The sequence below is a fragment of the Lactuca virosa genome, chromosome 7 (genome assembly GCF_052849685.1).
Source record: "Lactuca virosa cultivar CGN04683 chromosome 7, Lactuca_virosa_CGN04683_v6, whole genome shotgun sequence".
Classification (NCBI taxonomy): Eukaryota; Viridiplantae; Streptophyta; class Magnoliopsida; order Asterales; family Asteraceae; genus Lactuca; species Lactuca virosa.
Genome location: NC_136432.1, coordinates 185,175,246 through 185,201,185, shown reverse-complemented (window position 1 = coordinate 185,201,185; position 25,940 = coordinate 185,175,246). Strand labels below are relative to the sequence as shown.

At 37.1% G+C, this 25,940-nt stretch overlaps 1 pseudogene; it reads right to left on the bottom strand.

The window, feature by feature from the left end:
• Positions 1-23,797, bottom strand: LOC145127381 (uncharacterized; annotated as a pseudogene).
• Positions 23,798-25,940: the final 2,143 nt, after the last annotated feature.

The window sequence follows — 25,940 nt, the reverse complement described above, 5'->3', positions numbered from 1 at the left end:
CTACAAAACCTCGACTTTATAACCAAAAATATCTAGTTTAAAGTCTTCAGGGACATAATCTACCTGGAAAATACATACATAACCACACGCTAACAACCCCAAAAGCTATATCTAAATATATATACCAAAAGATCTACTTGAACTTGATCCTCCACCATTCAACTAACAAACCTTCTCTTTATCTTTAACAACCTTTCCTGAAAAAAAATGTTAACCACTAAAAGGATAAGGTAAAAGCTTAGTGAGTTCATATGGAATTGAGTGGAAAATGTACATTATATATACATACAAAAATCAACAAGGGTACAATCATAAAAAATACATGAATTTACATAAAAAAGGTAATTGTCATATACCGAATGTCTCACCCGTGCTGTGGGGTTGTCGACCTTGGTATCACTAATGTCTCACCCGACTTGACTTGACTTCCAGGGCTGTCAACAATGGTATCATGCTAGTCTCACTTGCCCTCCTAGGGCTGTTGACCATAATACCCCTCATTGACTCACCTGAACTCCCCTTCCCTTATTACTCCTGTAAGTCCTTAGTCTTGGGCTATTGGCCACTTACCAATAGCCCGTATCACACTAAGTAGCACCACATATTTTTGGTATCGAAGGACAAATAACGAAAAAAAGGCAATGGGATTCAGATTCAAGATCAAACACATAATTACTCAAGCGTATTTCAAGCATGGAATTAAAAGACACGTGAATTAACCATGAGGATGCTATACAAGTGCAAAAAGGACCCAACATCGACTATTTTAATGAATACATGAAGTATGGATCAACAAAAAGACATATACACATAATCACATTGTAAGCACATAATTCTACATTAACTCATAGTGATGGAATATAAAAAAACGGCGAATTCAAACCGATTGCCACGTTCTAATTCCAAAATCCAATGGAATTACATGATCCACAAGGCTACAATGACTTTATTATAACCCGTGGAGCTATGCAGTCGGCGATAGCGTTTACGGAGGTAAAGAACCGTGATTTTCAAAATAGCGGTAGCGATATTAGCGCCGCGATTTACCGCGATTATAATCACCGCTACAGCGGCGCTATAATTGCTATTTGAATCAATTCCATTTTTGGGCTTTTTTACATAAAGAAAACGTTTTTTTGAGCAGTTCCATTGATTAAAATTGTTTTTTCTTAACCCAAAAAAAAAAAACTTTTGTGCCATTCCATCGAATAAATTGTGATTATGTGACTATGATAACTTCCATTGGAACCATGTATGTGTTGTCTTGCTAATTATGTTGAAGACTTGAAGTACTACAGTATGATTAACTGTCAAATTGTTTAATCATTTTATTTGCTAACTGTGATTGTGTTGAAGTATGATAAAATGCTAAGTGTTGTTTATGTTTTATTGTTGATTGTGTTAAAGTATGATTAACCGTGACATTGGTAACCGGCATGTGAAGTATGATCAACTAATTATAATATGTGAAGTATGATTTACTGATTAACTGACTAACCGGATTGACTTGAACTTTGAAGCATGTTTTTCTGATTAATACTCTAATATATATAAATTCTACAAAATATAAATTCTATATAGACAAAACTTCATAAATGGTCCTATGGTTTCACAAAATCTGAAATTTAGTCCTTAATTTTAAAAAACCTCACGGATGGTCCCTGTGGTTTCAAAACTTTTAATGTTTAGTCCTTACGACTAACTCCGTCAGTATTTGTCTGTTAAGTAAATGACATTTTCGTCGTTTCACTACGCAGGGACCATTTATGAGGTTTTCTATTATTATTATTTAAAAAATGGAAAAAATCACCATCTAAAACTTGCAGCCTTGTCTTGATTGTATCCAATGGCATTGTCACCACTGCCGAAAACCCACTAGCCATGGCGGCACTTGCCACCTGTACCGCCACCACCGCCTTAGAATCTGGTGTAAAACCGCCACCGCCGCCGCCACTATTCCCTCTTTCTTCAAATAGTAACAACCAACCCCACCCCACACAGCACGATGAGCCATGAAGTAAGCCACCCACCAGACTGCATTTGATGGAGCATATGCAGGATTGAAATCCCAAATCCTCTTTATAACCCTTGAACACCATCAGTTTGAATGATCTTCCTAAATGCATCAATTCCACCATTGTATCTAATATGTGCACCATGTCCACCTTGAACCATTAGTCTATGGCTCACAATATAGACTCATGTGACATCCCCATTTTTACGGCCGAAAAAGACCAATTTCGTTTATGCTTTTTAATAAAAATCAGAGTAACTTCTTAAAAAAAGTGTTGCGAAATTTGTTCCCAAAACAAAATATAATAAAAATTTATCGAAACATTTTTTAAAGAAATGTATTTTCATTACATTACAAAAACTCGGGATGTCAATCATCGATACAGATCATAAGCATAAACCAAAAACATCATAGACCACAAAACACAATCTGGCCCCAAAACAACATAGGCCTTACAATATTCAATTTATTTTCTACTGGCCTAAAATCCATAATCTCTCGTCAAGTCATCCAACTATGCTTTTGCCACTACCTGTAATACAAGAAACTGAGTGGGTCAGGCTGGGGAGCCTGGTGAGCATATAGGGTTTTCAACCCACAATAAATAAGTTTATTATTTTCAACAATCATTAAACCCGATTACCCGTTCCCGTTATCCTCACCTTACGTCCCTAAAGCATCTATCATAAGGGACCTATCCTTAGGAATTTCATCGGGATGGACACTACTGCTAAGGGGATTCCTCAGCCATAAGTGTTCGTAAGGCAACCATGGGGGGGATGAAGTACACCGGTGAACACATCGTTCACAAACACCTACAGGTTGCGAGCCTGCTAGCGTTCCACTGAACTTCCTGGAAAAGTCCGTGGTAGTCATCCATACTCCGCTAGATAACTGGATCAACGTCAACATCGAGGCCTCTCATCATTTCATTTCATCATACACCAACTATTTTGTCTACCCATGTTTTACCCAACACATTTGTAGTTATAAAACACATATACAATTCAGATCTGGAAAACAAATTTTAAATCTTTCATACATCATAGATCTCAAGGTATAAAACATACATATACAATTTAGATTTGAAAAGCTTAGATCTGAAGTGAGAAAGTCTAGATCTGAAGGAAAAAGTTCAGATCTGAAAGAAAAGGGTTAGATCTGACAAAAAAATATATATACCATTCAGATCTGAAGAAAAGTCTTAGATCTAAAAAGAAAAAGTTTAGATCCGAGGGAAAAATCTAGATCTGAAGGAGAAAGTTCAGATCTTTCATCCAGCAAACATCTCAGACAACATATATTTATATACATAGCACGTAATTTATATAAAATACTTCATATCTATGTGTAAGATGAAAGTGACTATACACTCACATGATAAGGAGTGATTCGGACAACACTTCGCTTCTTAAAATAATATTCTTTGACGAAACCGGGAAGTTTGCTTGAAAACCGGGCTCCGCACGGGCAGAGTTTCAAACCGAAAAACTCTTTTTCTTGGAGCCTTCGGGCTCTCCGGGGCTTCCTTCGAGGGCTAGGGGGTTTTCCTAGGCTTTAAGAGGGTTTTAGGGGCTATAGAGGAAGTAGTGAGAGAAACTAGTGAGAAAAGAGTGAAGAAATCGGCTGGCCCTCGGCCCCCTTTTATAGCCGTGAGGGCTTGCACTACGTTGGGCGTACTCCGAGGTCGTACGACACGTGTCCGAAGATGGATGGGTCATCGTGGCTCAATGCGGACCGAGGAAAAAGTCAATACGCGGGGCGTAAGCGTACCCCTCGCACCCAGCTTCGAGATTTCCCACTCCGACTTCTAAAATTCATAACTTTCGCATGCGTGCTCCGTTTTTGATGTTCTTTATATCCACACGTAGGTGAGACCGTACTCTATAACTTTCGTTTAGACTTTGTCGGTTAATTCTCGACCGATTTTAAATTTAATAGTATGAGAAGATTACACCGTTAAACGACCGTGTAAAACTCATAACTTCTACATACGGACTCCGTTTTCGTCTGTCTTTTTATCGTTGAGCTCCTATTGACGAGATCTTCGATTCTCGTGTAGGTTGTGTTAGCTAAAAACTGCTCGATCTAATATTTGAACTTCGGGCTGTGCACTGCCAATCCGAAACTTAGAAAAATCATAACTTCCTCATACAAAGTCAGATTTGGGCGTTCTTTTTATGTACGCTCCCTGTTTAAAAAACACTACAACTTTCATTTATATCGCTAGGGATAAAAAGTCCTCTATCGTAAATTCACTATTTACGTCACGCTGTGTCGTGCCGGTTCTGTCGTGAAATTTCGACATGCCATAACTTCTTCATTATAACTCGGATTTCGGCATTCTTTATATCTTCGGAATCCTTGTCACGACCACTACAACTTTCTTCATAGATATCGGGTTTATCTAACACTTTATTTTTGACGCTTATTTTTATCCTTTATTTATTATATTATTATAAACAAGTAATAAGCACACAAAAGCACATAATTCACGTAATATTCAAGTAATTCATCTTTATTACTTTAAAACGAGTTACAATGGTTGACCCTGACTATTACATCACTATACTAATGCTTAGCCCAGAAACACGGGCGTTACAATTCTCTCCCCCTTAGGATGATTCCGTCCTGGAATCATGCATCAACAAACAAATGTGGGTAGCGACTCATCATGTCACTCTCTGTTTCCCAGGTGAGATTCGGCCCATTCGAATGTTTCCATCGCACAAGCAGTAAGTCGACCATCTTGCGTCGCAACTTCTTAGTCTTACGGTCAACGATTGCCTCGGGCTCTTCGATTAGCCTCTTATTCTCATCCATCCTTAAATCTGAGATTGGAATTATGTCGAGAACTTCTACCGTAAATTTCCTCAAATAACACACATGGAATGTGTTATGAATACCATCTAGTTCTTCTGGTAGTTCGAGTTTGTAAGCTTGGTTCCCAATCCTTTGAAGAACTTTGAACGGTCCAATAAACCTTGGACTCAACTTTCCTCGTTTCCCAAATCTTATAAGTCCCTTCCACGGTGAGACTTTGAGCAAAACTGAATCCCCAACTTTGAATGTCACTGGTCGCCTCTTCTTGTCAGCATAGCTCTTTTGACGATCCTGAGCTACTAACATCGTTTCCCTAATCACTTTCAGCTTTTCAGCAGTCTGATGGACTATCTCGGGGCCCATAAACTGCTTTTTTCCGGCTTCAAGCCAACAAGACGGCGTATGACACTTTTATCCATATAAGGCTTGATAAGGTGCCATCTTAATGCTCGAATGGTAACTATTGTTGTAGGAAAACTCTACCAGAGGTAAGTGTTCATTCCAGTTACCTTGGAATTCCAGGGTACATGCTCTTAGCATATCTTCAAGTGTTTGAATAGTTCTTTCACTCTGACCATCGGTCTGCGGATGGTAAGCTGTACTTAAACACAATTTTGTACCCCATTCCTCTTGTAGGCTTATCCAAAATCTTGATGTGAAACGACTGTCACGATCTGATACGATCGTTAAAGGAACACCGTGAAGTCTTACTACCTCCTTCATGTAAGCATTGGCGAGCTTATCCATTGTCACAACTAGGAATTCTAATGCTTTTGTAAACATTAACAATGATAACATTTATAACTAAAACTTGAAAGTATGCATGATGTTTATTCAATGACACCAAAATTCCATCAAACACTCTATATAAACACTTCAAATAGTCAAAAAAAGATTGGAAACCCTAAAAATCCCGGTTTAAGTCCTATATGGACTAGGATTTTCTTATTGGGCCTAATGGACCAATAAGTCTCCAATTTGACTAGTTTGGGCTTAGAACTCTTAATTGGGCTCTAATTCAACCCACCTTCATGAGATTTAACATTTTGGGCCATATTGGGCCTAAAATGGAATAAACTACTCCAATAAGCCTTATTGTGCCATGACTAATCTAATTAGACCTGATGGGCCACAAACCTATTCTATTATGCTAAATTGGGCCGTGAACCACCCTAAGGGCCCAATTGGCCGAAAACCTCTTATTGGACCTTGTGTTTTCGAGCAAAGCCAAGAATGAGCCAAAGTGATTTTCCTTCCCTCTCTCTTTAGCCCATCTCGGCCCAAATGATATAAAAAAAAGGGAAATGTAGAATTATGAGGGCAAGACACATCATTTTTACATTTTGGATTTCCATGCAAGACTTCTCTCCTCCCCATGCACATATCACTTCATCTATTTCTCTTCCCTCTTCTCTCTTCTTCTTCTCGACCGAGGCTACCCACGCACACACACCACCATTTCAATTTACTTCAAACTCTCTCAAGAACATCTTCATCCTCCCTCCAAATTATCGAGAATCATAAGGGCTTCAAGAAGAATTTCATCCAAAAATTACTTCAAGTTATATACTAGTGGTAAGATCTTGCAAACATGTTTTCCTTCTACACTTAATCACTCTTCTTACAACCTTAAATTCTTGATCATACTCCATAGAACTCTTCAAATTCGAGGTCTTTTCAACGAGCTTGTTAGGGCCAAAAACAACACCATCTTCTTCCATTTCTTTTTTTAAAACCGTGAGCAACTAAGCAAGGTGAGTTCATACCCCCTTGTTTTCGGTTTTTACTTGTTTTTGGTGGAGAATACAAGTACTATGTGTTGATCTATGTGTGTATGCTTGTTATATGTGATTTCTTTGGTTTATGTTGTGAAAATATGATGTTATTTGCTAAATCTTGAAATCTATGGTTAAAGTGTGAAGAATACATAAACAATGTACATAATAAACAACTTACTTCAAGGATCTAAGGATCTTTAGGCTTAAGAAGTGAAAACAAAGTCAAAATCCTTAAAAGTGTCATTTTTGCAAAAATAATCAAAGTTTGGGTAAAATATGATATTTTCGGTTTTATAAGGACAAAATGGTATTATTTACATAGAAATCTAACTTTTGTGAAAATAAAACTTGTCTAGGGGTCTAAAACGTAAATTTTAGCTTAATGGGCTTTAAATTTGGGCCTCACGAGTTTTGGGCCCAAAGTTGCGAAAAATGAAGTATTTGAGGGGCTGAAATGGAAAAGTTAACAAACTATGAGTTTAAAACGTGAATAAAACTGTTTTAAGGGCTGAAAGTGACTTTGATGCAAAATTGGACTAAAAATGCAAAGTTTTTGACTTTGGGGTCAAAATTGTAAAACTTACGAAAATTGAGCCAAAAGAGTAAACGTTTTTTTAACTAAGGGCTGGAAATGGAAAATACAATAGTTTTGGGCTGAAATTATTATTTAAATAAAGTTTGGGTCTAAAATATCAAGAAAAACAGTTTAAGGACCAAAAATGTCAATTTTCATAAAACGGGACTAAAAGTGGCATTTTTATAGATAAAGGGGCTGAAATGGTCAAACTAAATGTTTTTGGGCCAATTAGACGAATATTAAATCATTGGGTTAAAAATATTAAGTTTATAATGCATAGTTATATATATATATATATATATATATATATATATATATATATATATATATATATATATATATATACGTATAACCAAGCTTCGTTATAAATCAAACGTCAAAACATTTTAATACTTCGAATAAACATCGAAATTACAAGAAATACCTACATTACGAACTTAGGATCAATAAATTATAGATGATTCAATGGTTGGGCTCAAACATCTTCTATTAGTGCTATTGGGCCTTTGTGGTCCAATATCATGATTATTGAGCCCAATATATTCAAACATGTTTATTGGGCTTCCGGTGACCCAATTACATACCTAGTGGGTCTTTATCAGCTTTAATATGCTATTGGGCCTTAATGGTCCATTTGCATTGCTAATAAGACCCTAAACCTTTATAATACGCTTAATGGGCTATAACGTGTCCATATCATACTTGACAGCCTGTAATAACATACAAAGATAGTGGGCCCCCGTAGTCCTCTTCTCTTCGTCTGTTAGGCTTACCTTTATTCAAGTAAACATAAATCAGATCGTAAAACAATGTTATTCAAATTCTTTTGGATTTAGTGAGAAATAACGGGTGACACCAATAAGTGTCGGTCGTAGTCTGTAGTTATAATCAAAGTCTCCTGGAGGGAGAGCGAGAGTTTGTGTATAGATCTATACGGGGGTGACTCCCCCACACCTGAGCTGTTCGCTACAGTTAGACTTGGCCAAGACAGGCGAATTAGTCATTATTATGCATGGTTATAACGACTCACATAGAGATCCATTATCATCTAAGTAATCATGGGAAATCATATTCATATGCGGTGGCGATACAATAATACAAAACTATCATACCATTTATGTCGGAAAACATCGGTTTTCCAGGGGAACAACCTTATTCACTTTTACTTACAACAACTATAATACAAGAAACTATTATGAAAGGCATTTCATTTTTACATGTTTTGAAATCATATACACGTATACTTATGGATCATCACACCTTTTTCGTAAACAGTTTTTGTTTAAGAAAATATCGGATTTTCTGGGTTTTACAAATAATACAAAACGTTTCTACATCAAACTTGCTTATGAACTCACCAACATTATATATGTTGACCGTTTTCAAAATAACTTGTGTTCTCAGGTAACCGTTAGAATGAAGAATTATCAAGCGTGTTTCTGAACGTCTTTTGTGTGTTGTCAATTGATAAACAATTTATGTTTTGGATTATGTAACGTAAACAATGTACTAGATGTGAACAATGGCGGTTGTAATGTATTAATGCATGGTAATGTTTATGTTATGTTTCATGTATATTCATTGTGATATATTTCAATTTAAGTCACACGAGCCCTCGGACGTTTCCACCGTCTGGTTCGGGGGTGTGACATCCATAGACCATCTTTCATTGGCTGCTATGAAGTGTGCACTCTTAGTGAACCGATCAACGACCACCCAAATCATGTCGTGACTGTCCTTTACTGGGCAGTTTAGTGACAAAATCCATAGTAATGTCTTCCCATTTACCCATGGGAATAGGTAAAGGTTCTAAACTCATATACGGTTTCTGATGTTGTGCCTTAACTCTCGCACATGTCACACACTCGGCCACATACTTTGCAACATCGAGCTTCATCGTCGGCCACCAGTAGTAGGGTTTCAGATCCCTATACATTTTTGTGCTGCCGTGATGAATCGAGTACATGGTCTTATGAGCTTCTTCCATCAAAAGATCTCTTATTCCTCCCGTCTTAGGTACCCAAATCCTATCTTGGAATACCTTTAACCCTTGATTGTTCGTACCGAACACCAGCGTTTTTCCCAAACACTCTTTTTTTCGGTCATTTTTCTCTGAATCTTCTTCTTGAGCTTTCTTAATGCTTTCCACAATTGTTGAGACAACTTCAATTCTTAACGCTCTTGGCCTTCTCCTTTCAAGGCTCACTTTTCGGCTTAAAGCATCGGCTACGACATTTGCTTTACCAGGGTGGTAAAGTATTTTGCAATCGTAATCCTTAAGCAACTCTAGCCAGTGTCGTTGCCTCATATTCAACTCTTTTTGATCAAAGAGATACTGAAGACTCTTATGATCCGTGAAAAGCTTGCACTTCGTGCCGTAAAGATAATGCCTCCATATCTTTAGTGCAAATACTACCGCCGCTAACTCCAGATCATGAGTGGGGTAGTTTTTTTCGTGTTCTTTCAATTATCTCGATGCATATGCTATCACCTTATCCCTTTGGGTCAGAACACAACCTAACCTAATTCCAGATGCATCGCTATAAACTGCAAAGTCTTCAACTCCATCGGGCAGAGAAAGAATCAGTGCTTCACACAACTTTTTCTTTAACTTCTCGAATGCTTCCTCGTGCTTCTCACTCCAAGTATAAGTAGCTCCCTTATGGGTCAAAGCTGTCAATGGAGCAGCTATCGAAGAAAAGCCTTGTATAAACCTTCGGTAATATCCAGCTAATCCCAGAAAGCTTCAAATCTCCGTGGGACTTTTCGGTCATTCCCACTTCATCACAGCTTCGATCTTTGCTGAGTCAACCATGATCCCTTCTTCGTTAACCACATGACCCAAGAATTGGACTTCTCGAATCCAAAAATCACATTTGGAGAACTTTGCATACAAATTCTCCCTCTTCAAAACTTCTAGCACCTCTCGTAGATGCTTTCCATGCTCCTGCTCGCTTTTTGAGTAAACCAGAATGTCATCTATGAACACTATCACAGATTTATCAAGGAATGGTTTACAAATCCTGTTCATCAAATCCATGAATGCTGCTGGAGCATTGGTTAGTCCAAACAACATAACCAAGAACTCATTGTGTCCGTATCTTGTTCTGAACGCGGTTTTCTCAATATCTTGTTCTCGCACCTTCAGCTGATGATATCCTGACCTAAGATCGATCTTCGAGAAATAACTCGAACCTTGCAGCTGATCGAACATGTCATCAATCCTCGAAAATGGGTACTTGTTCTTCACGGTTGCCTTGTTCAGCTCTCTGTAGTCTATGCACATTCTCATGCTTCCATCCTTATTTTTCACAAATAACACCTGAGATCCCCAGGGTGATGAACTAGGTCTAATGAAACCGTTGTCCAACAACTCCTGAATTTGCGTCATAAGCTCTTTCATCTCCGTCGGTGCTAATCGGTATGGTGCTTTTGCTATTGGTGTCGTTCCTGGTAACAAGTCTATTCGAAACTCTACTTGTCTATCAGGGGGCAATCCAGGAAGATCCTCGGGAAAGACTTCCGGATAATCTCACACAACTGATATATTTTGCATTTCCTTTTTCTCCTTCTTAACATCGATCACAAATGCCAAGTATGATGAGCAACCTTTGGACAAACATTTTCTGGCTTTCATTTGGGAAATGATTCCAAAATTCACTCTACGTTTGTCCCCATACACCACAAATGACTCTTTCCTAGGCGGGTTCACTCTCACTATCTTCTTCTTGCACAGTATCTCGGCATCTTTAACGCTAAGCCAATCCATTCCCAGTACGATATTGAAACCATTCAGCTCAATAGGCAACAACTCCTCGTGGAATTCGTTTCCGTTCAAGTCGATGATGATATTCCTAATGCAATCGCTAACAGGTATGAATTTGCCACTGACAACTTCTACAACTAGGGCATCATCAAGTTTTTCTATAGGCAATGCTAGTCTTCCACCAAATTTATGTGATATAAAGGAGTAATTTGCTCCAGAATCAAACAATATATTGGCAGACAATCCATTTACAAGAAAGGTACCTGAAGCGACGTCTACTGCTTCCTTTACGGCTTCGAGTGTCATCTGGAAAGCTCTGGCTTTTAGCTTCGGTGGGACATTAGGCCTTGCTGCCTCCTTCTTCTTCGGGCAGTCCCTCAAGAGGTGCCCTTCCTCATTACAACCATAACAAACTTTCTTGTTGAACGTGCACTCGTTGGCATAGTGCCCAGGCTTCCCACATTTAAAGCAAGTGACCTCCCCGTCACACTTCCCATGATGTTTCTTTTTGCACTTTTCGCACCATTTCGCTTCGCCTCCTCCTCCTCTTGAACCTGACTTCGAGGATTTACTTTCCTTGTTGGATCTCGAAGATCCCTCGAACTTCCTCTTCTCACCCACCTCAGTTCTCGCCATACCCCTTTCTTTTAACTGGGTCTCAACATTCTTGGCTGCTCTAACGACTGCCTTCAGCGTGCTTGTCATTTTGACTGTTGGGCCAAATTCTGATGGCAAACCGTTAGCAAAATTTTCTATCTTGGCGAGCTCAGTCGGCACCAGGTATGGAAATAACTTCATCTTCTCGGTAAACGCAGTAGCATAGTCATCAATGCTCATTTTCCTTTTCTTCAAGTTTTGGAACTCATTGTTTAGATCGATCAAATCTATCTCGAAGCAGTACTGCATCTTCAACTGCTCCAGGAACGCTTCCCAAGACATCTTCAAAGCTTCTCCTCGTGGCATCGTATCCGCCAACAATTTCCACTAGCTCAAGACTCCGGTCTTCTGTTGTCGAACCGCAAAGACGGTTTTCTGCTTATCGCTACAGTTGCAGCTTTCAAATACCATCTCCATTTCGGAGATCCAGTCCATAATTTCCACTGGTTTCGGGCTTCCGGAAAGACTTGGTGGTTTGGCACCCAAAAAGTTCTTATACATACGTCCATCTCGGTCGATTTCCCTCTCCGGGTCATTCCTTCTCACCACTGGGGGTTCCATTTGACTGACAGTGCGACTGTTATTCCCTTCTTCAGACTCCCCGTCCTTCAGTTCTGGTTGTTCAACAAGCATTGAAGGTTCATTTCTGTTATTCAGCAACAGTTGTCTCATCTCTTCCCTCTGTTCAGCCATCATAGCCCGAATCATGGCTTGAACTCCAGCCATTGTGACTGGCTCAGGTGCAACTTCGACTATCGGCACCTGCTCAATCACTTCGGGACGAGGCAGCTAATTCCTGTTTCCATTTGTGTTTCCAGCTCCACTTCGGGTTCTTGCCATTTCGATCTATACACCAAATTAGGTGAATTTAGATCTTTATCCACTTCGGGTTCTTGCCACTTCGGTTGGCAACAAACCATAGATCCGAACAAATAATAGCACAAAAGGAAAACATAAATCATTTAGCACATAAGCACATTTTAGGCATCTTTCCTAAAATAAACTAGTGCGCGTGTCTAAAATATGGAAGACACTCATCTCAAGATCATCGATTAGCATTCTAAGTTTAAGTCTAGAAATCCTACAAAAACTCGGGATGTCAATCATCGATACAGATCATAAGCATAAAACAAAAACATCATAGACCACTAAACACAATCTGGCCCCAAAACAACATAGGCCTTACAATATTCAATTTATTTTCTACTGGCCTAAAATCCATAATCTCTCGTCAAGTCATCCTACTATGCTTTTGCCACTACCTGTAATACAAGAAACTAAGTGGGTCAGGCTGAGGAGCCTGGTGAGCATATAAGGTTTTTAACCCACAATAAATAAGTTTATTATTTTCAACAATCATTAAACCCGATTACCCGTTCCCGTTATCCTCACCTTACGTCCCTAAAGCATCTATCATAAGGGACTTATCCTAAGGAATTTCATCGGGATGGACACTACTGCTAAGGGGATTCCTCAGCCATAAGTGTTCGTAAGGCAACCATGGGGGGATGGAGTACACTGGTGAACACATCGTTCACAAACACCTACAGGTTGCGAGCCTGCTAGCGTTCCACTGGACTTCCTAGAAAAGTCTGTGGTCGTCATCCATACTCCGCTAGATGAGTGGATCAACGTCAACATCGAGGCCTCTCATCATTTCATTTCATCACACACCAACTATTTTGTCTACCCATGTTTTACCCAACACATTTGTAGTTATAAAACACATATACAATTCAGATCTGGAAAACAAAGTTTAAATCTTTCATACAACATAGATCTCAAGGTATAAAACATACATATACAATTTAGATCTGAAAAGTTTAGATCTGAAGTGAGAAAGTATAGATCTGAAGGAAAAAGTTCAGATCTAAAAGAAAAGGGTTAGATCTGACAAAAAATACATATACCATTCAGATCTGAAGAAAAGTCTTAGATCTAAAAAGAAAAAGTTTAGATCCGAAGGAAAAATCTAGATCTGAAGGAGAAAGATCAAATATTTCATCCAACAAACATCTCAGACAACATATTGTTGGATTAGGTGTCTAAGCCCATAACTATAATTGGTATGTACTTGAATTGATAGCAGCACAGTCCTTTTGGGTTGCCCTCAACCTAGCAACTGGACAAGGAAATTATGAAAGGAGAGATATTAATTTATAAGATTAATAAATTAATATATATATATATATAAATGATTTATTAATATGTTAATGGATTAATATATTAATTAGAAATCATTATGTTTAATTAATTGTTAGCCAGAAATTAATCAGAATTGATTTTGGGGTTAAAAGAATTAATTATAAAGTGCAGGGACTAGTTTGCAATTAACTGATAGTTGAATGGAAGGATCCAGAACTCCCTTGGAAGGGGGTGGACGAAAACCCTAAGGGAAACCCTAGAGAATTCGTCCAAGGGGTCCAAGATAAGGCCTTGGGTCTTGCTTAGGCCCTAAGCAAAGGATAACTAGGGTTTTCCCTAAACCCTAGTTCCCTCAACTATTTAAGGAGCCTCCTGGCTCACATTTTAGGGTACTCATTCTTTGGAAGAATACCTTGGCCGAAATTGCATACTCCCTCCCCTCTCTCTTCTTCTACTTTCCTTCTTGCTAGTCATTGGGTGTGATTCCATTAGAGGCATTACACTTGTGGTGCTAAAGCTTCCAAGAAGATCAAGATCAAGATCAAGGGAATATCAATTGTTTGCTATAACAATTGAAAGGTATGTAAACCCTAAACCCTAGTTTGTTAATTTCGAAATTAGCCTCTCTCCTCTAGGGTTCTAGTTTTGCAATTCAAAGTTGTATGTTCAATAGTTAAAACATAGATCCAAAGTAGGTTGCATGTGAACTTAGGAATTGTTTTCTAGTTTATTTGTTGTACCTTAAACCCATCACATATATTTATACACATAACACGTAATTTATATAAAATACTTCATATCTATGTGTAAGATGAAAGTGACTATACACTCACATGATAAGGAGTGATTCGGACAACACTTCGCTTCTTAAAATAATCTTCTTTGACGAAATCGGGAAGTTTGCTTGAAAACCGGGCTCCGCGCGGGCAGAGTTTTAAACCGAAAAACTCTTTTTCTTGGAGCCTTCGGGCTCTCCGGGGCTTCCTTCGGGGGCTAGGGGTTTTTCCTAGGCTTTACGGGGGTTTTAGGGGCTATAGAGAGGAAGTAGTGAGAGAAAGTAGTGAGAAAAGAATGAAGAAATCGGCTGGCCCTCGGTCCCCTTTTATAGCCGTGAGGGCTCGCACTACGCTGGGCGTAGTTCCGAGTACGTTGGGCATACTCCGAGGTTGTACGACACACATCCGAAGATGGCTGGGTCATTGTGGCTCAATGCGGACCAAGGAAAAAGTCAATATGCGGGGCGTACTTCGGTACGCAGGGCGTCCGAAGGTATGCTGGGCGTACCCCTCGCACCCAGCTTTGAGATTTCCCACTCCGACTTCTAAAATTCATAACTTTCGCATAAGAGCTCCGTTTTCGACATTTCCTCATACGAAGTGACATTTGGGCGTTCTTTTTATGTACGCTCTCGGTTTAAAAAACATTACAACTTTCGTTTAGATCACTAGGGCTAAAAAGTCCTCTATCATAAATTCACTATTTACGTCACGCAGTGTCGTGCCGGTTCTGTCGCGAAACTTCGACAGACCATAACGTCTTCGTTATAACTCGGATTTCGGCGTTCTTTATATCTCCGGAATCCTTGTCACGACCACTACAACTTTCTTCATAGATATCGGGTCTATCTAACACTTTATTTTTGACGCTTATTTTTTCCTTTATTTGTTATATTATTATAAACAAGTAATAAACACACAAAAGCACATAATTCACATAATATTCAAGTAATTCATCTTTATTACTTTAAAATGAGTTTAAAATGGTTGACCCTGACTATTACATCACTATACTAATGCTTAGCCCAGAAACACGGGCGTTACAACTCACAACATCAATTGGTGTCCAAACCATTTGAGCAACCATGGCTGCACTTAACCCAGCTGCATCATTCGCAATGTCAACTACTTTTGCCTCTGAAAACCCCATTTTCACAGTAACACACAACCGACATTACTCTTGGTCATCTCCAATGCCCCCATGTAAAGAGCTCTGGCGGGAATAGTGATGGGTTTTATACAAACAATCCTATGTGTGCATGCAACCCTAGAGTTGGATCTATGTTTTCACTATTAGTTATACAACTTTATGAACACAAAAGAACCCTAGCATGCATCTACTATTTTCGAAATTGACATGGAAGAATAGAATACATACCTTTTGTTGTTATGTAGTAATAACAACTAGTTCCTTGAATTTCCTTAGCTCTTGAAAGCAAGTACCACAAGTGTAGTACCTCTAATGGCTCACAAACACACTAGGTGAAAGGATGAATATGGGAGAGAGGAGAGAAGGATATCTTGCCCTAAAATTCGTCCCTTTTAGGGTTTCCCAAGGCTTGGACGAATTCTAGTGCCTTAGGGTGCTATTTATACTTGAGGCTAGCTAGGGTTTCAAGGTGGAAACCCTAATCCCTTAGCTTAGGGCCTAAGCAAGTCCATGGACTCCTTTCCTTAAGCCCTTGGACGAAAACTCCTAGATCCTTCTAGGATTTTCGTTCAAGCCTTAATAAAAGTGATCCAATAGCCCAAAGTCTCAACTATCAAATAATTACAAAACAGCCCCTGTACTTTTAATTAATTCCTTTAATCCCGAAATTAATTCCTAATTAATTTCTGATTAAATACTAATTAACAATATGATTCCAAATTATTATATTAATCATATAATATAATAAATAAATCATATTTATGCCCTAATCAACCTCTCTCCTCAACTGTCATCCTGTCTAGTCACCAGTGTGAAGGCAACCCAAAAGGACCATGCTCACAATCGGGTCAAGTAAATACCAAAATAGTTATGGACTTAGACACTAACCCAAAAGGACCATGCTCACAATCGGGTCAAGTAAATACCAAAATAATTGAACAAATTAAATCAGTCCTGGCCCGGCCGAGCACTTTCCTTTGTCATCAGTAAATCATCGAGGGGCCCACAGATATCGCTTTTATCCCACCTTGGGTAAAAGGAATGGATAAACTTCGACTCAAATGCTTGCTTGCACCTACTAATCGAATCACACACAACAATAAGTTTTATAACACCAAGTTACTGGTACGTTTACTTATTGTCAATGTGCAACCGACCAGCAAATAACAACTAACACGTCTCGGTTTCAAGAATATACAATGTTATCGTCTCACCAATCACTCGTGATAAAACCATGAAGTGATTCAAATGAGCGTGGGTTTAATCCAATACTCTAATCTTATCAAAGCACTCATGAACTCTGCAGCAAACTTGTGCTATGTCTAAACACTTTAGACAATCTACAGACAGATTCATGACAGTCTTCCTTCATACCTACTTCCAACGTATGACCGACTGTGGATGTTTGAATAACCTAGTTATTCTGGAAGTCAAAACATGCAAAGTGAAACGCAATAATAATATTAATCCTATATGGCCCCAAAACTTTTGAGCGTAAATAAAAACACTTTTATTTAAACACCATATTGATTACTCATTATTCATTGTTTACTGTTTCAGACAATCAACTTATTACTCGAATTATAACCACAATTGTCCCATGCTCCAAGCATGCACACTTTGGTTTCCTATGGTCCATACTTTGTGAAATAGATCAATTGAACAACTTTCCCAATGAAACTCATTTCACAATCCCCAATTTTTTTTTATTATTAGTATAAGAATACCAAATTCTTGCCACTTTTAGAATATGTCAGATTCTAACACTTTATGCAATGATTCTTTCGTAATGTCATAGCACAAAAGTCACCAAGACCCGGCTAATGAAATTACTAAGTTCTCTATCAGAAATTGTTACAAAACAATTTTATAGATGTGATGTCTCTCACTCAAAGTACATTCCTTTGAACATCCTTTTGCATAAAAGTTTCTAATCTACATAGAGTCTTAATATCCAACTCCCATTAATGGAAACATTTCCATATTTGCTATATGACAACTTATTCTTAATAGAATCTTATCTATTCATAATAATGTCAATATAGTCCATCCAATACTATACTTCCAACTACTCACAAGCGACAAATCCTCAGTGAACCTCAGACCGTCCTTTGATAGTTGTTTAATTATTTTAGTCAAAACCGATTCTAGTCCTTTTTCCCTCTTAATGCCCTAGGCATTTGGAAAATTTAGAATGGTCAAATATTATAACATATGCAATCGGTCCCATACCCGAAGCGTATTAGACACGATGCATAATGTCTCATATAAAGACGTGATACTTTATCAGCCTTCTGCCATAATATTTTATGTGCCATGTTCCCGCAATTCGAACTATGAAGAGGGATGCCGTAATCATAATCGAATTTTGAGAATGCACTATGTATCCTTGACTAAATTTATTAACATTTCTCGATCTAAGCTTTATAGTTTTGAAACGAAGTATAATATTCTCTCCCTTAATTATAGCAAAACAACTTTTCAACCCTTGCAACTTTGCAAAGTGAATCTTTGTTTTCTATAATTAATATTGCTAACTTGCAATACTTACCATAATAATCATGCTCCCACTAACATGGTGATTATTTTCTTACCAGCATAACACTTATGCTCCCACTAGCTTTGACATGTATTCAGAAAACAATTGGACTTCTAGAAAACAATGCTTATTGAATTCCTTAAGTTCATATTTCTAATACCTAATGCTTTGATAAGCCTTTATCTAAGCTTTTTAAGCTCATACACCTTTGCCTTAGATAGCTCACATGTGTGTCTAAACAATTCAGAATTTATGTTACTAAGTCCCAAATGTTCAGATCAATTGCCAAATCTCACAATTCGAACTATGAAAAGGGATGCCGTAATCATAATCGAATTTGAGAATACAATTTTCACAATTGCTATCTTCTTAAAATCTCTCTTAGTGAAAGCATTTCCTCACAATCATTTTCATGAAGGAGGAAAACCTTATGACACTTAGATTTTATGATGTATGTGTTCCTATCCATGTGAATTTGTCAAAACGAAAGTTTGCGACAAATCCAAAACATTATGGACTGAACTTGTTCAATCTTGATTTCTTGCCTCATGGTAACATGAATGCCCACCATGTCTTCCAAGCAACTCACCCTTTCATATCAATGTACTTTCCATTGATCGAGGTGCTTTGTCTTTATGCATTCAAATGAGAACTCATATAACTCACACGCATAATTAACTCAATTGGAATGGCACAGAAAAAGAGTATGTCATCCACGATAGGCTTTAAACCTCAAGTCGTGTGCTAGTGATGATCAACTAGGTTTACTCTTGATTTGTTCTTGAAACTTTTCAAGACCATTAAGACTCCCACTGACTCCTTGACATATAAGATTCTCTTGTCAAGAATCATTTCTTGACAAACAAATATTCAAGAGTTAGTGTAGCCTTTTGTCAAGTTCAACACTTCACACAATTGGTCCTGGTTGGTCTTTGTCTTATCCAAGACATCACAACTTACCAATTTCAAATGTGCAAGAATAAGAAAACTTTTCCAAATTCCACATTTGTCGAGTGTTATAAACCTACTTAAGACTTGTCACTCATGTCAGAATCTTGACTCTAAGACTTGATATTGGAACGAAGTATGATTGACTTCTTGATTTAACCATTTCTACAATTCTTGATTCCTCTTCTTAGACATGCAATTGCACTAAGACTCACTTAGAGGATCAATTGAGATATGGTTCTTAATCATTAAGACTTATCATAAAACACAATAAAAGGTACTCTCCCTTCTTCTTAGAATAGAGAAACTTTTATCTTTCTGCCTACTTGATTCTTCTTATTCGTTCTGCTATTGATTTAAACTCTTTCAATCAACTCAGAATTATACTTAATCTTATAAGTATAATCATATTTACTAACCTTTAGTAAATCATGATGAATATCTTTATCACTCTTGTGGTGGACTTGATCAACGCACAACCTAGTGTACTCGATCTCCTGGTCCTTCTCTTGACACTTTGCCAAAGAATTAGTCTAATTTCCAAAATATGAAGTTTCTCATTCATCACGCAACCAAGTTGTATGATTCCAAGTTTCTGTCCAATTGAAACTTGGGTGATGAGAATCTTCCTTTATTTGGCAAATCCTCGACATTTCACAAATAACATAATCAAGAATCACATCCAATTCAACATTGCTAAAATTAGAAATACATAAACATCCATTTTCACATATGCCATTGCAAGGATAAATAAATAGGACGAAATCAAAATTCATTCTATTGCGGAAAAACTTGTCCTTACAATGCAATTCAAATGAAAACTATGCTATTTCAATTTCTAAGCAATCTATTCTAACTCTAAAGTAGTAGCTCAAAAATCCGATCTTCAAGCAATGCGATCGAAATCCATTTCTTCACGATCAGATTCAGCTTACTTCTTCCCTTAAGCTTCCTCTCTTTTCTTCGATCCTACAAAACATCAAAATGTAATCTTATCACATCATGTATTGAAAATCAAAGAATAGGAACTTATAGAGTTAGTTATTGGATTTTACCTGAAGTAGAGCCATACGTCTTGACTCTCCCATCTCTTAGATCTCTCAGGTAAAAAGGGCAGCTTTGTCTCCAATGCCCCTTCTCTTGACAGTAGAAGCAGATGGACTCTTTTGAAATGGCACAAGGAACTATCTCAGAATTTACCTTTTCTGGATTTCCAATGTCACTATTTTCAATTTCCATTGAAGTTTGAGAGTTTGATTTGCCAGAAAAATTTACTCGATTAGCACGCCAAATCATTTCTGATTCAGCAGCTATAAGCAAATAGGTCAAATCAATGAGGGTCACGTCATGGTCCATCATATAGTACTCTCTAACGAACTCACTATATGATTCAGGAAGTGACTGAAGAACCCAGTCAACAGCCAACATTTCTGAGATATCGACACCCATCATCCTTAACCTATCAATGTGTGACTTCATCTCTAAGATGTGTGCACACACAGGTTTCCCATCTTCGTGTTTACTTGCCAATAGGGCTTGAGTGAGCTTGAACTTTTCAAACCTTTGAACTTGTGGGTTAGGGAGAATAATTGGAGGAGGTGGAGGAAGTGAAGCATGACTCTCATTTCCTTGATCGTATCGTGGAACGTCATCTTCATTTGGAAAGCTTGTTCCAAGGGATTTGGAAAGACCATAGTTGTCATACTTTGACATCTACAAAACGGGAGAAAATCCAAGTTAAGTTGATTAGAATCCTTGATGTGACACCCAAATGAAACATCAAGGCTAGGATCCAACACAATACTCTACAACCTAGAAGAGGGATGCCGTAATCTAGTTGCAGAATATTTGAAGGTAGGTAAATGACGATTTACCAATTCCCACCATGAAAAACGAAAAAGAAATTTAAGTTTTAAATGAATTGAAAACTCCTAGATCTTTTGAGATTCATTGAACCTTTCAATGGCATGTTTAAATCTCGATATGCACTTCAAATTTTGCGACTGGGATGCCGAGGATCGCAAACAAGTTTGTGAATAACCATGCGAACCAACATGGTGCACTCAATGTCTTCATCACCTAATCAATGTGCCGGTTAGCCACACACGCTCCATTGATCTATGATAAAACATCGAGCCACCCTTTGTCGCCAATGTCAATCCCAAATTAGTGTGCCGGTTAACCACACGCGCTCCACCAACGATTGACAGGGGCACAAAGTGTAATTCCATGGATTAGCATCACTTTCACATTTTATCCTAGAGTAACTAAGATTTGGGAATTTGTAAAAGCATTTAGTTACTTTGTACTTCATTATACTTATAATGGAAGGTTTCTGTCCTATCCTACCTGTTCGGCTAACGACCCTCCACTAGTCAAGAGTGCGGTGGGTAAGAGTGGATACCCATTCAATCGCCATTTTATAGGCAATTTCCTTAAACACCCCTTATAGACCAGCTTCGTGAATGAGGCCTACTAACGGTAAGACTGACTTTTACTCATATATATAATATTAGACTTTTAATGTTACATATATAGTATAGGGTGTATTTTATACTTTTAAAATACTAGGTGGTTTTATTAACTTTCCAAAACCATAAGGGTGTAATTTGAACTTATTCAAAATACGAGGGTTTTAGAATTTAACATTTCAAAATTAAACTTTTAATCAACTTTTAAATTCCAAAACTTGAGGGTAAGTTTTGAAACTTTTCAAAACATAAGCAAGAACATTCTAGATCAAATTATTAATAATAATTAACCAAGTAATTAGTAATTATCTTAATATGACCTAATTCAATTTCTTGCAAGATAATCTATCAAATAATTCAAATAAATCAAGTTTATCACATAAAGAAATGATTATCTAATTAATTTGACAATTATCTTTTACTTTGGTAAGGATATCTCTTAAATTAAACAATTAATTTAACCTAATCCCTTAAATCCCCTAGAATTCGAAATTATGGGATGGGATATTCAAAATCTTTAATTACCAAATTTAAACATTTAAAGGATAATTACAAGATATGGCAATATCCAAATCCCTAAAATTTAGGATCTAATCATGGGGAAAGAGGCAATTTCGAAATTCTAGGGTTAGACAACCCTAAAATCGAAATCTTGGGGCCAAAGAAAAAAGGTTTAGGAAATCTTACCAAAAATTTCGAAATCTAGGGTTTAGAAACCCTAATTTCGAAAATCAAGCCTCCAGGGTTTATTAGCCATAAACCCTAATATGTCAAGTTCATACATTTGAATAAAGCTAATTGAAAACAAAAACCAATGGCTCTGATACCACTGATGGGTTTTATACAAACAATCCTATGTGTGCATGCAACCCTAGAGTTGGATCTATGTTTTCACTATTAGTTATACAACTTTATGAACACAAAAGAACCCTAGCATGCATCTACTATTTTCGAAATTGACATGGAAGAATAGAATACATACCTTTTGTTGTTATGTAGTAATAACAACTAGTTCCTTGAATTTCCTTAGCTCTTGAAAGCAAGTACCACAAGTGTAGTACCTCTAATGGCTCACAAACACACTAGGTGAAAGGATGAATATGGGAGAGAGGAGAGAAGGATATCTTGCCCTAAAATTCATCCCTTTTAGGGTTTCCCAAGGCTTGGACGAATTCTAGTGCCTTAGGGTGCTATTTATACTTGAGGCTAGCTAGGGTTTCAAGGTGGAAACCCTAATCCCTTAGCTTAGGGCCTAAGCAAGTCCATGGACTCCTTTCCTTAAGCCCTTGGACGAAAACTCCTAGATCCTTCTAGGATTTTCGTTCAAGCCTTAATAAAAGTGATCCAATAGCCCAAAGTCTCAACTATCAAATAATTACAAAACAGCCCCTATACTTTTAATTAATTCCTTTAATCCCGAAATTAATTCCTAATTAATTTCTGATTAAATACTAATTAACAATATGATTCCAAATTATTATATTAATCATATAATATAATAAATAAATCATATTTATGCCCTAATCAACCTCTCTCCTCAACTGTCATCCTGTCTAGTCACCAGTGTGAAGGCAACCCAAAAGGACCATGCTCACAATCGGGTCAAGTAAATACCAAAATAGTTATGGACTTAGACACTAATCCAACAAATAGTACCCATTAACGATGTCCCAAAACCCCTGTAAAAACCTCTACCCATTAGCTTCAAGCATGACATGTCTTTTACAAGGACTTGTTTTCTCGTTTTCAACACCATGATGGGATACAACATCCCGAAGACACCAGAGAATAAGGCAGCACCTAGGAAAAAGAACTTTAATTTATCAAGCATCTCCCAATCAATGTCAGATGGGAGATGTATTTCCGTTCCCGAGTCATCCCCCGTTGTTCCCAAACTCATCTTCGCCACTTTATCTGAATGCTAAACTATATTACAACCAAATCAAAACAACACTGAAAAACACTTCTACTCGGATTGAGTAATTTCCACAAACACCTTACCTACAAACCTAGGTTGATCAATCTGCTACTACTGATACTAAATTACTAAAACCCCCAAATTAACAAAAACAAAAACCCTAATCCTGAAATTCGTGGTAGACGATAAGTTATCGATTTGTGTCTCTGTGTGAGAGAGAGCTGATCGAAGCTAATAAGAGAGAGAGAGAGAGAGATTAAATTTCATTTAAAAAAAATAATAATAATAGAAAACCTCATATCCCTGAGTAGTGAAATGACGAAAATACCATTTACTTAACGGACAAATACTGACGGAGTTAGCCACAAGGACTAAACATTAAAAGTTTTAAAACCATTGGGACCATCCGTAAGGTTTTTTAAAGTTAGGGACTAAACTTCAAATCTTGTGAAACCATAGGGACCATTTATGAAGTTTTGTCTTCTATATGATATAAAAAAACACTATCACCGCTATACCACCGCGAGAATCGCGATTTCAAATAGTGTTCGGTGACCGTTATTATATTTTTGACTGCGATAACTGCATAGCCGTGGAGTATGCATGCCAAATACCATGTTTGCAAAAAACGTTCGACGTTAGCTAGTCAGTGGGCTGAGGTTAAGAGATTACTTGGCTAGATAAAGATTAACCGGGGACCCTAAATTGCTGATTATTTGAATTTAAAAAAATTCAATATGACTAATATCATATCAAAATTTGTAAATACCACTAATATCATAACAAAATAGGTTAATATGATTAATACACCATTAATCATTCCTAAAATAGTTTGTATTGAGATAAAACTTTTTCAAACTGTTGAAATTTTATCATTTGCCATTGCTTCGCTCATTGTATAGCCAATGATTAATCGCTAGGCACCTTCTCGTTGGTCGGGTAACACCTAAGGACTAATTAGAGATTAATCGGGGACCTAGTTGAGATTTTTACAACCCTGCCAAATACCATTAACATATGATCACCAATTTTCGAGTTATACTTCTACATACATCCCTATGTTTATTCTTAATTTTAACATACATAAACTTATAATCACACATTGACTTCAAGAAATGAGTTATAGTACTTTCTCTAAGTTTTCCAATGCCACTGACCTCATATTATTTTATGATTTTCAATGATTACAAATTTTACAATACATCAACTATAGTTGTCATAATTTATTTGATAACATTGTACAGAATGTGATTTTTACCTGTTAAAGCTGAAATTCATTTATGATGTCTAAATACAAAATAGACTAGACATTCCTATATTTCAAATGCCATCGGAATCACGCTTATCTGGTTTTTATTTGATTTTACATGATTTTTTTAAAAAAAAAATATTGCTAAACCCTAACAAAGTAACCTAGTTTTTATATAATAAAATTATACCAACATATTAGCCGAATGCACCCTTAATCTAAACCCTAACCTCAAAATTTACATCATAGTAAGTTAATAGGTTTCAAAACTTTGTCCTAAACATAATTCAATTCAATAATCAAGAAATTCTAAAACCTCAAAGTTTAAGGGTTTTATCTTAAAATCTTCAAAAAAAACAATGGATTTTATTTCAAAGTCGATTGGAAATGGTGGAGAATCGGAGAAAGTATTATGGAATTTTAGGGCTTAAACTATGAAAAATTGAAGTTAAACTCGATTAATACGTCAAAAACGTCCATTACCACATGGACTGACCCTGATGGCGGTTTGGGTTGATTCATCGTTCCATTTTTACCCATTAACACTAAAAATCACATCTTTTCGCTCGCGTCTCCGTTTTCGATGAGGTTTTCACCTAGGTGTTCTTAACGAAATAATCTACAATCTTCTATAAAAAGATTCTAGAAAAGTTTTTTGTCAATTTTTTTTTAAATTTTATTTAGGCACTATACTGTACACATCTATGCTCATAGAGCACTAGACTTTGTTTTCTTGACATTTACCAACTCTTAACACCTTATATTAACTTATTATAATGTACCAACCTTTACTTCATTCTTTTAACTTTTTAAACAAGTTTTGGACTCCTTTACCCAATAAAGCACTATACTTTAACTATGGTTTTAAGCATTTAAGCAATACTAAGCATGTAAGACATCATTTATAGGTTATTTAAGTTGATATTAAATATGCATGTTACAATTACCTCATCCTTTCATAAATTTCATCATCGAAATCATTATGGCTCAAAGAGTTCCATATACTTCTCTTTCATTTCTTCATCGTTCTCGCAAGTATAGTTTAGAGCTCGGCGATGCATCCATTTGACCAACACCAAGCCTACAATCTTCTTTCGAAGATTCATCATTCTTTCATTCAAGATAGCGT